Here is a 12,497-nt window from a genome sequence, read left to right on the forward strand (position 1 = left end):
CCGAGCATGCGCACTAAACCAAGCCCGTGCCCGCTAGCCGTGAGGGCATTAAGGAGCCTGCCCCGAAGATCTCTTAAAGGGACAGGCACAGCGTACTGGAACCAGATAGATGGGTTGCATATTACTGTGCTCTCCCTCCTCCCACCCGCGAGTGCAGTGCTTGAGGTGAGAGAGACAGAGCTTCACTCAGCCCCTCCCCGCAGTCACTCCCGCCCCTAACATAGCCCCAATCAGTCCACCCCACACCTTTCCCATTAACGTCTTCCACGGATCTGACACCCAGGTCACTGCTGTTCTTCCAGGCACTCCTTGGTCACCCGAGAGACAAGTCAAGTGACATATCACAGCTACTTCAATCACAGCCACTCGACTCCACCCACTCAGTCCCATCTCCCAGGTACTTCTTCACTCCCATATCCGCAGCTCTCCCAACTGACATGTACTTTACCCCTTGTTATGCCCCTACCCGGATGTGCTTCCACAGCCACTCTTGTTCCTCGCCTACCTTACCTGTGCACACAACCCTATCCAATCCCAAAAACAGTGAGGCAGCTACGGGCCACTCCTAGCCTTACCATATTTTTAAATCAGTCCCATCATTTTCCTCCCATCATGGCCCTAGTCAGTCCAACATTACAGCACATACTCTACCCACTCATGTTTCCGCACCTCACAAAAACATATACACTTTCCAGCACCCACATACTAGTTCTGCCCTACGTTCCCCAACCACTCCTTCACTGCCTAGCACCCAGGTACGGAACCTTCCTCCAGTCTACTTCACCCACACATTATAGTGGGGTGGACCACCCTAGGGGAGCCTTAACTGATCGGGTGGGAGGGAGGCTCTGGTTAAAAGAAGCATCATGCTGACAGCAGTACTTTGTTTAAAGCTGAAAGCAAATGATCCACAGTAAGCCACGCTGTAATGGGTCATTACTAACATCTTTTGTCATTTATATCTGGCTAGGAGTATGTGTCAAAAGAGCAGGGATTCCAAATATTCTTCAAACCTCTGCTCCCACTTCGGATAATCACACTCTTCCAAGTTAGAAAGGCCTAGCTAACCAGAATAGTATGTTTGTCACACGTATTTGATTGCGTTTTAAAAAGGTTTAACATAACTGTATTGTTTAAATAAGTCTAGACATATTTAAACATTGGAAATTTAACTGAATTATTGTGAAAAAGTCTAGGGGGCCCCTAATGATTTTTTGTTGTACGGGGGAGCGCAACATTTAAACATTTTAAGACCACAGCAATATAGACGTCTTTCCTTGTCCCAGTTGCCCATTCCTTCCTCAGCAATACCCCCACGCCCCCATTTACAACCACCTTTTTCCTCCCGAATGCTTCTCCGTTGCATTACCATCGCTTAGAAAGTTTCTCTTAGATATTATATATTCCCACCATAGCCGCACCTTTTCCATTTTCCCTGCCAATACCCTTTCTCTAGCTTCCAACATACCTTCCCCGCTAGGACCTTCTCGCACACATGCATCTGATTAACTATGGTAACCTTTACCTACATATGTATCAGACATTGTACTTTAATTCTTATTTGTCTATTCTATTATCCACTTATTTTAACTATCTTTCACGTTTCGAAAGGCCTTGATCTTTTCCTTTCAAGCAAGAGGTGATAGAGGTCCCGACTACCTTAAGCACCGACTCGGGCCATATTATCAGGAACAGACGCTAAGATCTAACCGCCCGGCTGGTGAATCCATTTCGGTCAGGACCATAAGACTGTGAAACTCTCTACCAGCATGCTTGCGTCAACTTGACTCTGAACTCTAGTTCAGGAAGGCCTTAAAAAAGTGGCTTTTCAAGCAGGGATAATACATATCAGCTGTGTGCTCGCTGTTGTAGTCTGTGTAGCGCCGAGAAACCTCAGTTTGAGGTATCTGCGCACTTTAGAAATGCTTTATTATTATTCCTAGAATGTGAGGTTTTACATTATTGTAATGTTTAGTTTTAAATTTATGAATGTTTCTTGAAATAGCAAATCTATTTATTTATGGTGGTAATTCTCTATGTACACTTCAATACTTTGTATTGTCTTGTCGTTTAACCTCAATAAAATCTTATTGAATTTAAAAAGGCCCCACTTTCCCTCTATTAGTTCCATAACAAACGCCTTCCCTTCTCTTGGGTACCCCATTTACTGGTTCCCCTCTTTCAGGCCCAGAGTATGCCTCTGCTTAGCCTCTTCTTTCTAGTAGTTTCTCATCCCTCTTTCCTAACATCCATAACCACCTTTTTCAGTCTTCTATATTATCCATACAATTCTTCTCCGGCTACTATTTTGCCGATTCAGTTTCTATCCCAGCTAATCTTCCCCCCCCCCCCCCCCCCCCCCCCTCCGAGCTCTCCTGCATCCCCTCCACCCAGGTACTTTTGCTGCCATCAGTCACTCCATCACATCATTGGAACACCCATCTGCAACTTAATATCCCATCTCAATAGCCCTCAACCAGCCCTTCTCTTGTAAAAGCTCCACTCAAACGCTTTGATGCCTTAAAGTCCCAAATCACTCCTTATACCTTCAGAATACCCCTTCAGTCCCCTATAACCAGTTCTCTCATACTACACCTCTGCTAAGCCTTCCCTTTTCTCTAGCTTCCCACCTATAGATCCGCTTTAGATCTCCTCTACCCATCTCAAAGCTTCTCCAGCAAAGCCCTCAGCCATCACCTCTCCTAGCACTTTTCCAGCCACTCTTCACTCTATCAGATACCAATAAAATCACATGTGAAGCGGGCTCAACATAACCATAGAAAAGCTGAAATGACATTTATCCTCGTGTAGACTTGTAGAGTAGATATGTACAACATGCCACAAACCTGAGAAATGTGGTTATTGGCAGCTGTTTAGATGTGTGAAAACAAAGACTACAGTCGACAGCCTAGCAAGTACAGGACTTCAGATACCACAGCAGATAAGCCACGCAAGGGCCTGGTTCTTAGAAGATATGAATCACATTCAACTTATTTTAAGTACTCATTTCGTCAAGTTGAGGGCTTGACGGGCAACAAAAAAAATCTGCAACTTCTGTGTCCAGTACATATTTTCTATAATAGGTGCATTACCTAGCTTTTTCCGTGGCTTGGAGTCATCTTAACACATGCCGGGCATGAATCTGTTAAGTCATACCTGACACTACAAGCATGAAGATAGCTCATGATTAAAGTAGCAGCTTATTGACTACTCTGGACCCTAATGTGCAGTTCAGGTGACCTTTGGTGCAGTATAACATCCTTTGCCTACAGTCACTAAGCAGCGAGTGAAATACCCAAAACCGAGTAAATAGATTTGTGGCCAAAAAACATGTATATTAGAAATTTCACTGCATCCCTTTTTCTCACGAAGTCTATCTATGCTGTGCCTCCTAAAAATGCAATTAGATAAATCGGGAGCGATAACCTAATGGGCGCTGGCAGTTATAACATTGGAACCAACTAATAGGGTTACGTCAATAGTTAATTCCTTTAATTTTCGAGACATTGTATTCCCTTTTAGACAGGTATGGAGTATTGTATTGTAATTGCATTTATATAGCGTGTACTACCCCTGACTAGGCGTCTAAGCGCTTTTTCGGCGAGTAGCACGCTACTCCGGAACCCATAAAGGATTAGTGGTGAATTAGTACAGTGAAATATGAAAGTAATTTGAGTGGTTGATATTAATCAGTTATTTGGATTTAGAAGGATAGCGGAGGGATAGAAGAGGGAAAAAGGTTTGCATTTATATAGCGCTTGTTACCCCCGATGGGGTGTTTAAGCGCTTTTTTGGCGAGTAGCACGCTACTCCGGAACCCATTGAAGGATTAGTGTACACAGGCAGACACCACCTAGTAGCAAAGCAGAGCTTTCCCAGTCTTCGGGAGGAAAGATTCAGCTGTCCAAATAAAACTATGATGTTTTCAGTTGGCAATGTTTTCTAACCAGATGTATTGGAAATTATAAAGCTCCAAGCAGAGGCGCAAAGTAGCACCCTACGCTGATGGGTATGAGATAGTGGTCAATATGTTTTTTAGTCTGGGGCTGGGTCTCTTCTGCTTGAGGTCAGGGTGGGCACTGAAAAAGACTGAATCCCAGCTTATGTTCATGACCGTATAGTAGACTGATCTTGGGCAAGACATGTTACATTTACTTTTGCAACCAGTTTGAAAGCCAGTTTTGCTTAGTGTAGAAAAGTCTAAGCCCCTTTGTTACATTTATAATCTATGCTGTAAGCCTACAGCTCTATTTCACCTAGACGACTTGTTTGCAAGTCAGGGCAAACATTGACATTTAATTAAAGTGAAAAATAACTACAAGCCAAAAATATATTATTAAATGAACGTCCAGACCTAGAAACCTGCCCTCTGACAAGGCCAATTCGTAGGGTCATTCAAGACACTCGGGAAACTCGTGCTGCATGAATACAATTTGGCTTAAATCACAGCATCAGGTGTGGCCCATGTTTTCAATATTAGTCAAGTTCTGCCATGTCAGCAAGCAGGCCTAGCACCAGGGAGACTCCATAGGCAGGGTGTGTCAAAGAGTGACGGCCTCGGTGCTAGAAGGGAAGGCACCAGCTAAAGTACATTAATGGCACTCCAGGGGGGGAAGGGGCAAGGCTGACATGGGTGACTGGTCCGGTCGTGCCGGCTTTCCTAGCCCAGGGTGTGTTGGAAGAGAGGTGAAGGGAAGGCTAGTCTGCACATGCTAGGTAGAAGAAATGGAAGCCCAAATGACTAGTTCAGAACCTGCAAGGTATCCAACGTTTTCTTTTTCACTTATGATTGAGTGAGACCCTCAGTGGGTTACTAGTCTCCATTAATACCTCCAAGGACACCAAGCAAGGAAATGGACAAGCTTACAGACGGACACCATAGACTCCAGTTAACAAACGGAATTACAAAGCAAACAAGACACACACCCATCGAGACTCCTAAAAAGCCTGGACTTGCAGAGATCCATTTTGGCACAAACTCCAGGACATCAAATAAAGACTCGGGTTCAGAAGCCACCTGCTCATGCAACACCCATTCCTGCATTGGAATAGCGGCGCTCTGAGCTTTCGTAAGGTGATTTTCCAACGTTTGCACATCACAAACTCCAGAAGCTCAAGTGTACTAACATTATAGCATGTTCTAGTCAGTGGATGAGCCCTTCAGTCCAAAGAGAATACCATCAATCTATTATCCAAATCTAGTTTTGCGTAGGGAAGTAGGTTAACAGAGCTCCAGAAGTACACCATAGGACAATCACACTTAGTGACGAAAAGTCCAACGTTGGAAAGTGTGAAAGAACCTTTAGAGACTGGATGGTAGATTGTTCGAGAAAAGCCATATACAAGGAACATGGTTCATTACACATTTAGGCTAAAGACATCATAACAAAGTATCCTAATCCATATCCCCTTCACACACACAGACCATCATTTAGCTGAACCTCAGCTACCGGTGTCCTGAAGGCCAACATATTAGTCCAGTCCCTCGCCAAAATGAACCTTAAAAACACGAACATTCCACACTAACCATGAAACCATAAACCTTCTCATGGAGGTAAGGGCGTCCTTCGCACTTTCACAAACTAGCTGACTTATGCCGTCTTTGGTTAATAGTAAACTTTAAAGTTGACACATCCTTGGGAAACAAAGCACTTTCTAATTCCTATTCGGTGTGTGGCATTTAGGATGTGCTCTTTCCAATGCCGTTTTGCTGCATCGATTGTGATCAATGCTTTATTTAGTCTTTTTTTCCAGAATGGGATGATGGTTGGTGGAGCCCACGCATTAAGAGTGACAACACGAAAACGCTGAATTCTTGTTGCTTGGTCTAAGATCCAAAGCATATAGATAAGAGACCAACTCGAGTAAAATAATGAGCTATTTCAATACATAGAAAATACGTTCATGGAAGGATGCAAATAAAAACAGTCAAGCCATCAGCCCAGTCCAGAGCTTGAATCACAAAACCAGACAATACAACGGAGTGGACACAAACAGAGCCTTAAACACAACTTAAAATCCACATAAAATCCACAAACAGTAGAGTTGTGCATATCCACAGAAGAACCCTCGTGGGGGGCTGCAGAATAGTGTAGGAAGCTGGCTCTGTATATACTATGCCAAAATGAGGTATAGTGTGCACTGAGTCCAGTGGAACCCCAAAGGTAGGCAGAGGTAAAGTAGATAGCGCCTTACTGTCTATTTGTGGTAGTGTGGGCGAGCAGTAAGGCTTTATCAGAGGGTATGTTAAGCATTTGTTGTACGCACTCAGGCAGCAACTGATATCACACACTCAAAGACTGAACTCAGACCAACTTCTTTGTATTAAAATTATTTAGTTATTTTATTTCTAGAACCAAGCCAAGCCTGGTGCAGGTTAAGTGAAATAATACTTTGCAAAATGTTATGCAATGATTTACAGTTGAATGCAGGTTCAAATGCAGTTGGTAGAATTACAGGTAAGTCAATATTTCAAAATTACTTTTCAGTTACTTTTACAGCTATGTACATTACTTTTTTAGATGACTTTTCAGACTACTTTTGCAAATCAGTGTGATATGACTAGATATCACACAGACATCTCCTAGACAAAAGGTAGGTAATTCACTTAGTACATCAGCAGTTTTTCAATGTTTCATACAAACCAACTCCACACTTGAAACAATTTGAGGAAAAACAGTAAATGTATTCCTAGGGAGAAAAATTATGTTAACGGTTGAAAGGTAAATACTTGTTTGTGGGTGTTGGTACTCTGGGGTTAGAGCCAGGGTTCCCCCAGGGTCCAGGATGCACTCTTGAAACACCCCCAGCGGCACTAGAGCAGCCGAGTGCAGAGGCCCAATGTTATCCAATGGGGGATAGAGGGCCTCTTGTTGGTGGCTGCTCATGAGCAGGCCACAGGGTGGTGGGAGCAAAGCTCCTGGTGTTAGGCTAAGGGCAAAGGGGGATCCGAGTTAGCACCAAAAATACACCAGCAGGGGCAGCTGGGTGCAGGGTGCTGATTTGGCGTCGGGCGCCCTATTGTTTTCAATGAGGTTTCTCCGTTTGCAACAAGGACTGCAGACTCAGGGAGGAAGATCTTCTGGAGGTGACCACCGGTTGGAGAGGTAAGCTGGGATGCCGGGACACCGTCTATTGGGCCACCCAAGCCGTGGGACCTCAGGTGCAGGGGTGTCTTTAGGCATCAGGTTTTCTTACCAGCTCCAGCATTGGATTGGTAATGCGGGCACTCGGGCAATGCCCGAGGGGCCAGTATCAAAATTCCAGCTGTGGGCTGCTTTTTTGAGCAGCCTTGGGGGCCGATTTGGGCAGGGTCTCAGTTGTTGGATGCGGCCAGCGGCCCAGTGGGCACCTGAGTGGCCTTTCTGGAGGTAGATGAGCGTTCATTACCTCCCTATTATCAACGGCAGAGGTGTCACTCCCTGGCCGGCCCAGTAATATATGCATATTGAGCGGGGGCAGGGGGCCTGAGCAAAAGTGGCCTCACTTGTTTTCAGGTGCTTTTCACCAGTGTACACTAATCCATATATATTTTTTTTTAAACCTCCCCCCCCCCGCCCCCCCCCCCCTCTTTTTTTAAATAAAATGTTGCCCAAGGAGTGTTTTGCATAAAGGCAATATGCAAATGTGGGCCACTTTTTTTTAGGGTGCCTGTGCCGATTTTTAATCCCAATCCAACCCTGACCAGCTCCGGTCAAGGTCGTGGGGGTCCTCCAGAAAAGAGACTGCAGGCGTCGCTTGGAGAGTCAAGGCAGGTCAGAGATCACCATATCTCAGGCCAGGATTGCCAGAGAGACCTCCTCGTGGTGTTGGGCCACTCAAATTCTGGCGGTAGGCGTTGGGTGCAGAGTGGTACAGACTCAAAGTTTTGGCTGGGGCCAGAGTGTTGGTGAGCAAATCTGATGCTCACTGGAGACAAAGTCCTAGATTTAGAAGGCAGGGCAGGTCCTTCGGGTTCTTGAGGCTGCTGGCTGCAGGATTTCACTAGAGTAGGGTCGAGGTGGGGACAGGCCGGTTGGGCTGGGGCCAAGTCAGTGGGCGTCGTCCTCTTCTTTGATTCAGCACGGCTTCTTTGGTCCTTCTTCTGGTCAGTTCTCGTCTGAGGAAGCAAGGTTCAGGTTTGCCCCTAAATTCTAGATTAAGGGGCATTACAGATAAGTAAAGGTTGGGACCAATGGGTCCCTTGCTTGGGGTGGGGGGAGGGGGCATATGCCTTTCTCTGGTTGGCTGGGTCCCCCCAACTGCAAGATGGCGGGGACTGAGAGTAGTGCCTCACCTTGACCCCCCGCCTCCCACTAGAGGGGTGGGCTTGGCAAATGTGGGCACACCTCCCTTCCTCACTTTGTATTCCTGCCGATTTTCCTGCCTAAAGGGGGGGGAGGGATGGGGGGGGTCAGAACCAGCTGGAAGCAGCAAAGGGCTGGGGTGGCTCATAGGGACGGCAAGCCTCTGAAGCTGCCACTTTGTGGACCCTGCCCATTCTGGGGGAGGAGGCTTGGCAACTTGTCCCAGGATGTGCATTGTTTCAGACCCCCAGAGAGCAGCAGGCTCTCGACCGAGGTCCAGTATCATGTCTGGTGGTGGCAGCTGGCGAGCAGCCATTCAGCCAGGACACCATTGTTATGTCGTTTTGCAGGGGCATCTCTAAGATGCCCTCTGAGTGCATTTTTCATTAAATCCCACACTGGCATCAGTGTGGGTTTAATGTGCTGAGAAGTTTGATACCAAACTTCACTGTTTTCAGTAAAGCCATTATGGTACTTTGGAGTTCGTAATGAAAAACTCCTGGTACCATATACTCCTAAAGGCATTACTGCACTTACAATGTCTAAGAATTGGTCTAGACACTGTAGGGGTACAGGGCCCTTGCACCTGTAGCCCCACCACTGGTATAGTGCACCCAGCTAGAGGGGTGACTGACTTATGCCAGGGCAGTAGGTTGTAGGCATGCCACGCAGGATGTGAGCAATGTCTACTCTTCACTTTGTTATGCACCAAAACACGCAGCCTGCAATGGGGGGGGGTGTAAAGGTGTGTAAAGGTGTAAGTGTGTGTAAAGGTACAGGGCCTCTAAGGGTGGCACAATCAGTGTTGAAGCCCTTGGAGGCCTTCCCTGGCCACAGTACCTATGGTACCATTTACAAGGGACTGACATGTGGCCAGGGAGTGCTAATTGGGTTTTGTCTTAATGCAGTTTTAGGGAAAGAACATAGGCCCTGGGTCCCTGTTTGGCAGGAACCCAGGGCACACTCAAATTACATCAGCAGTTTGTTTACCCAATGGCACTACTATCCTCAGCCATCTTGTTGCCCGACTGAAGAGCAATGAACGCTTAGAAGCAGAGGTCATTACTTACGAACAACCATCTTCTTGCAGATCGTTACCAGTTAATTGGCTGATCAATGATTGTAAACTGAAGTGGGGCCCATTTGGTTTTAACTTCTGAAATAGTGGCATGGGGCATCGAAGGGGCCAGGTGAGCTTTGACTCGCACCACAGCGCTGATTAGCTTGGTTCCTAGTTCTGTCAATTACAGTGAAGGCCCAAAGTATGGTTTGCTCGCTGCACTTCACTAATGGACCCACGCAAGTTTCAACACTACCCCGATAGCAAAAGACTCTGCCATGCCCTACCTGTCCACTTGCTCTTGTGGCACCAGAGTGGTCAATGTCTCTAGATCGCTGATCAGGTCTCCCATTTTAATTCAGATTTCTTCCCTGTGCTACTATGAAAATGTTTGAAACCCCTAATCTGTAAATTAATGATTCCTCAACTGCTGCTAAAAATACTTCTTCAACTAACAAGTTTTGGAACAGGCTCTAAAAACGCTTTTTTCTTTTCTTATTAACACTTTAAGCCCTACAGGTAGATATATTTTTCTGCTATTCCCAACTCTACAAGAGCGCAGGGAGATGGTTAGTCTCCGCTTGTGAAGCCAGCAAGCAGTTCAATCCTAGAACAAGAAGATAATTTCAGCATCACTTCCCTTTGGCTGAACTATTATCCAGCTCAGAGGCTGTTGTACCAGCCACATTCTTACCAGTGACCCAGCATCCATCCTAACCAGTCTTTGAAGACAAAGATCGGATTGGAAACAGAATTAAGCGATTGAGAAAAACAAACATCCAAAGCCACTATGAATAACAGATTATGTAAAAAAAAAAAAACAATGATGATTAGGGAACAGATTAAAAGGGTAGGATTTCAAGCGGTGATAGTTGTAGAAAGACGTTTGTCCTGTGCTGAAAGTTAATATGCAACAGGCTCTCCGTCATCCATTCATATATATCCCATATACACACACACACACACACACGCTCATACATCCCCGAAGACCGCACTCTCACTGACACACATGGCAGCCCTGTGACAGTGCACTTAGTCAAAGGGGCTTATTTACAAGCCCCTTGCGCCACCAATGCCTCACTTTTTATATGGGGTAAAAAGTTACACACAGACAGTGCAAGGGGCTTGTAAATAAGCCCTAAAGTATTTTGTTCAAAACGTATCTGGCTCAATGAAGCTGGGCATGAGAGTGTCTGGTAACAATGCGTGTGTTATTTAGCCTTCAGTAGCTCACGATTTTCACTTATCATAAGTAGCTCTCGCTACAGAAAAGGTTGGAGACCCCTGGTCTAAAGAGACCAACAGAAATAAGCAATCCCCTACACAAACTCAGCACAGGCAGATTCTCATTAGTTGGTTACTCAATAAGGCACATTTATAAAATGTGTTGATGGATGTTAGTATTTCCCCAAAAAATATTCCTAAAGGGAAATTGGTATAACCAGTTTCAACAAGATTATAAGCAACATTGAAATAAACAAGCATTGGCAAAGTCAGTAGGTCTGGAATTGGTGGGCAGCCTATTGGTTTAGTCAATGCACGCCTTGTTTTGGCATGGTTTTTATAAAACCTTATTGGCGTGGGAGCTGCCGGGGCCGCACCATTATAACTAGCATTGGCAAAAAGCACAAAAAAATGTTGGTCTCAAAAAGCACACACTGCCACTTTAGTTCCTGGCACTGAATAAAACTGCTTTGTGTGTCAATATGCTCCTTGTGAAAGGGCAGAATGTGTCTCTCATAGTATAGCCAGCCGATAGATAGAATTTTAATTAACACAAAAGGTCTTGGTTAAAGCAGGACCTAATTGGGGTCCCACTAATTAAAGAAATCTCAAAAGTGCACCCGTGGTAAATGTCCTTGCATTAGTGCAGACTTATGGCTTGCATGAATTTGCAATAATTTACAGAAGTAGGTCAAGAAATCATAGTACTAGAAAATGTGTGAACTGCATTTTAGCGTGAGCAAACATGCATGTGTAGATTTGCTCATGCGAAAATCTGTTGAGCGTTTGCAAGTTCACTTTCCCTCCACTTTTTTCTCCAACCCTGGAAGATGTTGTACGTCTGTCATTGTCAAAAATAGATTTCCTTTCTCATTATGGGAAAAAACTAGAGAAGAGCTGGTGGAAAACCATAAAATATGCAAGTTAGTAAGTTTGCACAGACTGAAAAGGGCATTCCAGCCCTGGAACTATTGCTTACCACTATCTTCGGCATCCGTATGTAGATCTGCGGAAACATTGGAAAATAAGGGAATTTATAGTTTTTAAACTCTACCATGGTATGAGCCCTGGCATAATCTATGATGCTATATCAGAGCTCTTCTAAAATGAGATTGCTGCCATAATGTGTCCCTACACTTGACATGGCTTGAAAGGGACAAGTGTATTTTGTTACATGGCAAGTAGATTAATGAAGTAACTTGCCCCATGGACAAGTAGATATTTTATTAAATAACACCCCCCACACACAAGCACTGCTGCTACGTCCTCAGTATCTACCCGGCTGTCACTGACGTGCAGGGCCCACAAGCCTCCTCTAGCCAGAACAGACAAACCACTATTACAAATGTCTACTCAGCTCACCGTCAACCTTAACCTCTAAACCAAACACAACGACTGTTGGTATAACAACTATTAGCACCCCCTGTCTCTGCAAACTCACTTGCACTGGCCAGTGGGGCCACTCCCACTTGCCCCAACTTAACCAGAAGTCCACCAGAACACAGGCCAGGGTACCCCCGCCATCTTTCTACAACGAAGGCCTTTTACAGCCTCACCAACAGAGGTCTCCACACGAAAGTCCTTTCGAATAGGAAATCTCGCTGATCCACCAGAAACCCTCTCTAGATCAACCTACCCACGCAGAGGGCGATGCTGTGCAGCCCCGTGTGCACCAGCCTGCCGCTGCTGCTCATTTCAGAGCACCTTCTCTTTCAGTCACTCATCCAGGACTGCGCTGCACACTCTGAACGTTCTCCGCCGTCCAGCAATGCTGCTAGTGCCCTAAAATACGTTGTGTGCGCGCAGATGAATCGGATAAAGCGCCGTCAGCAAGCCGTCCTTATCCTCCAGTTCACACTCCTGTACTAGCAGCAAGGGGTGCATTTCGGAGCTGCAATTGCTGCAGCAGCCTGCTCAGTGGCAGTGCC

The 12,497-nt window shown here is 45.5% G+C and overlaps 1 protein-coding gene across 3 annotated transcripts in view; it reads right to left on the reverse strand.

Annotated features, from left to right (window-relative positions):
- GATAD2A (GATA zinc finger domain containing 2A) overlaps positions 1-12,497 on the reverse strand; it is a 398,521-nt gene that overhangs the window by 365,020 nt on the left and 21,004 nt on the right. The window lies entirely within an intron of this gene.

This window comes from Triturus cristatus, chromosome 12 (genome assembly GCF_964204655.1).
Source record: "Triturus cristatus chromosome 12, aTriCri1.1, whole genome shotgun sequence".
Taxonomy (NCBI): Eukaryota; Metazoa; Chordata; class Amphibia; order Caudata; family Salamandridae; genus Triturus; species Triturus cristatus.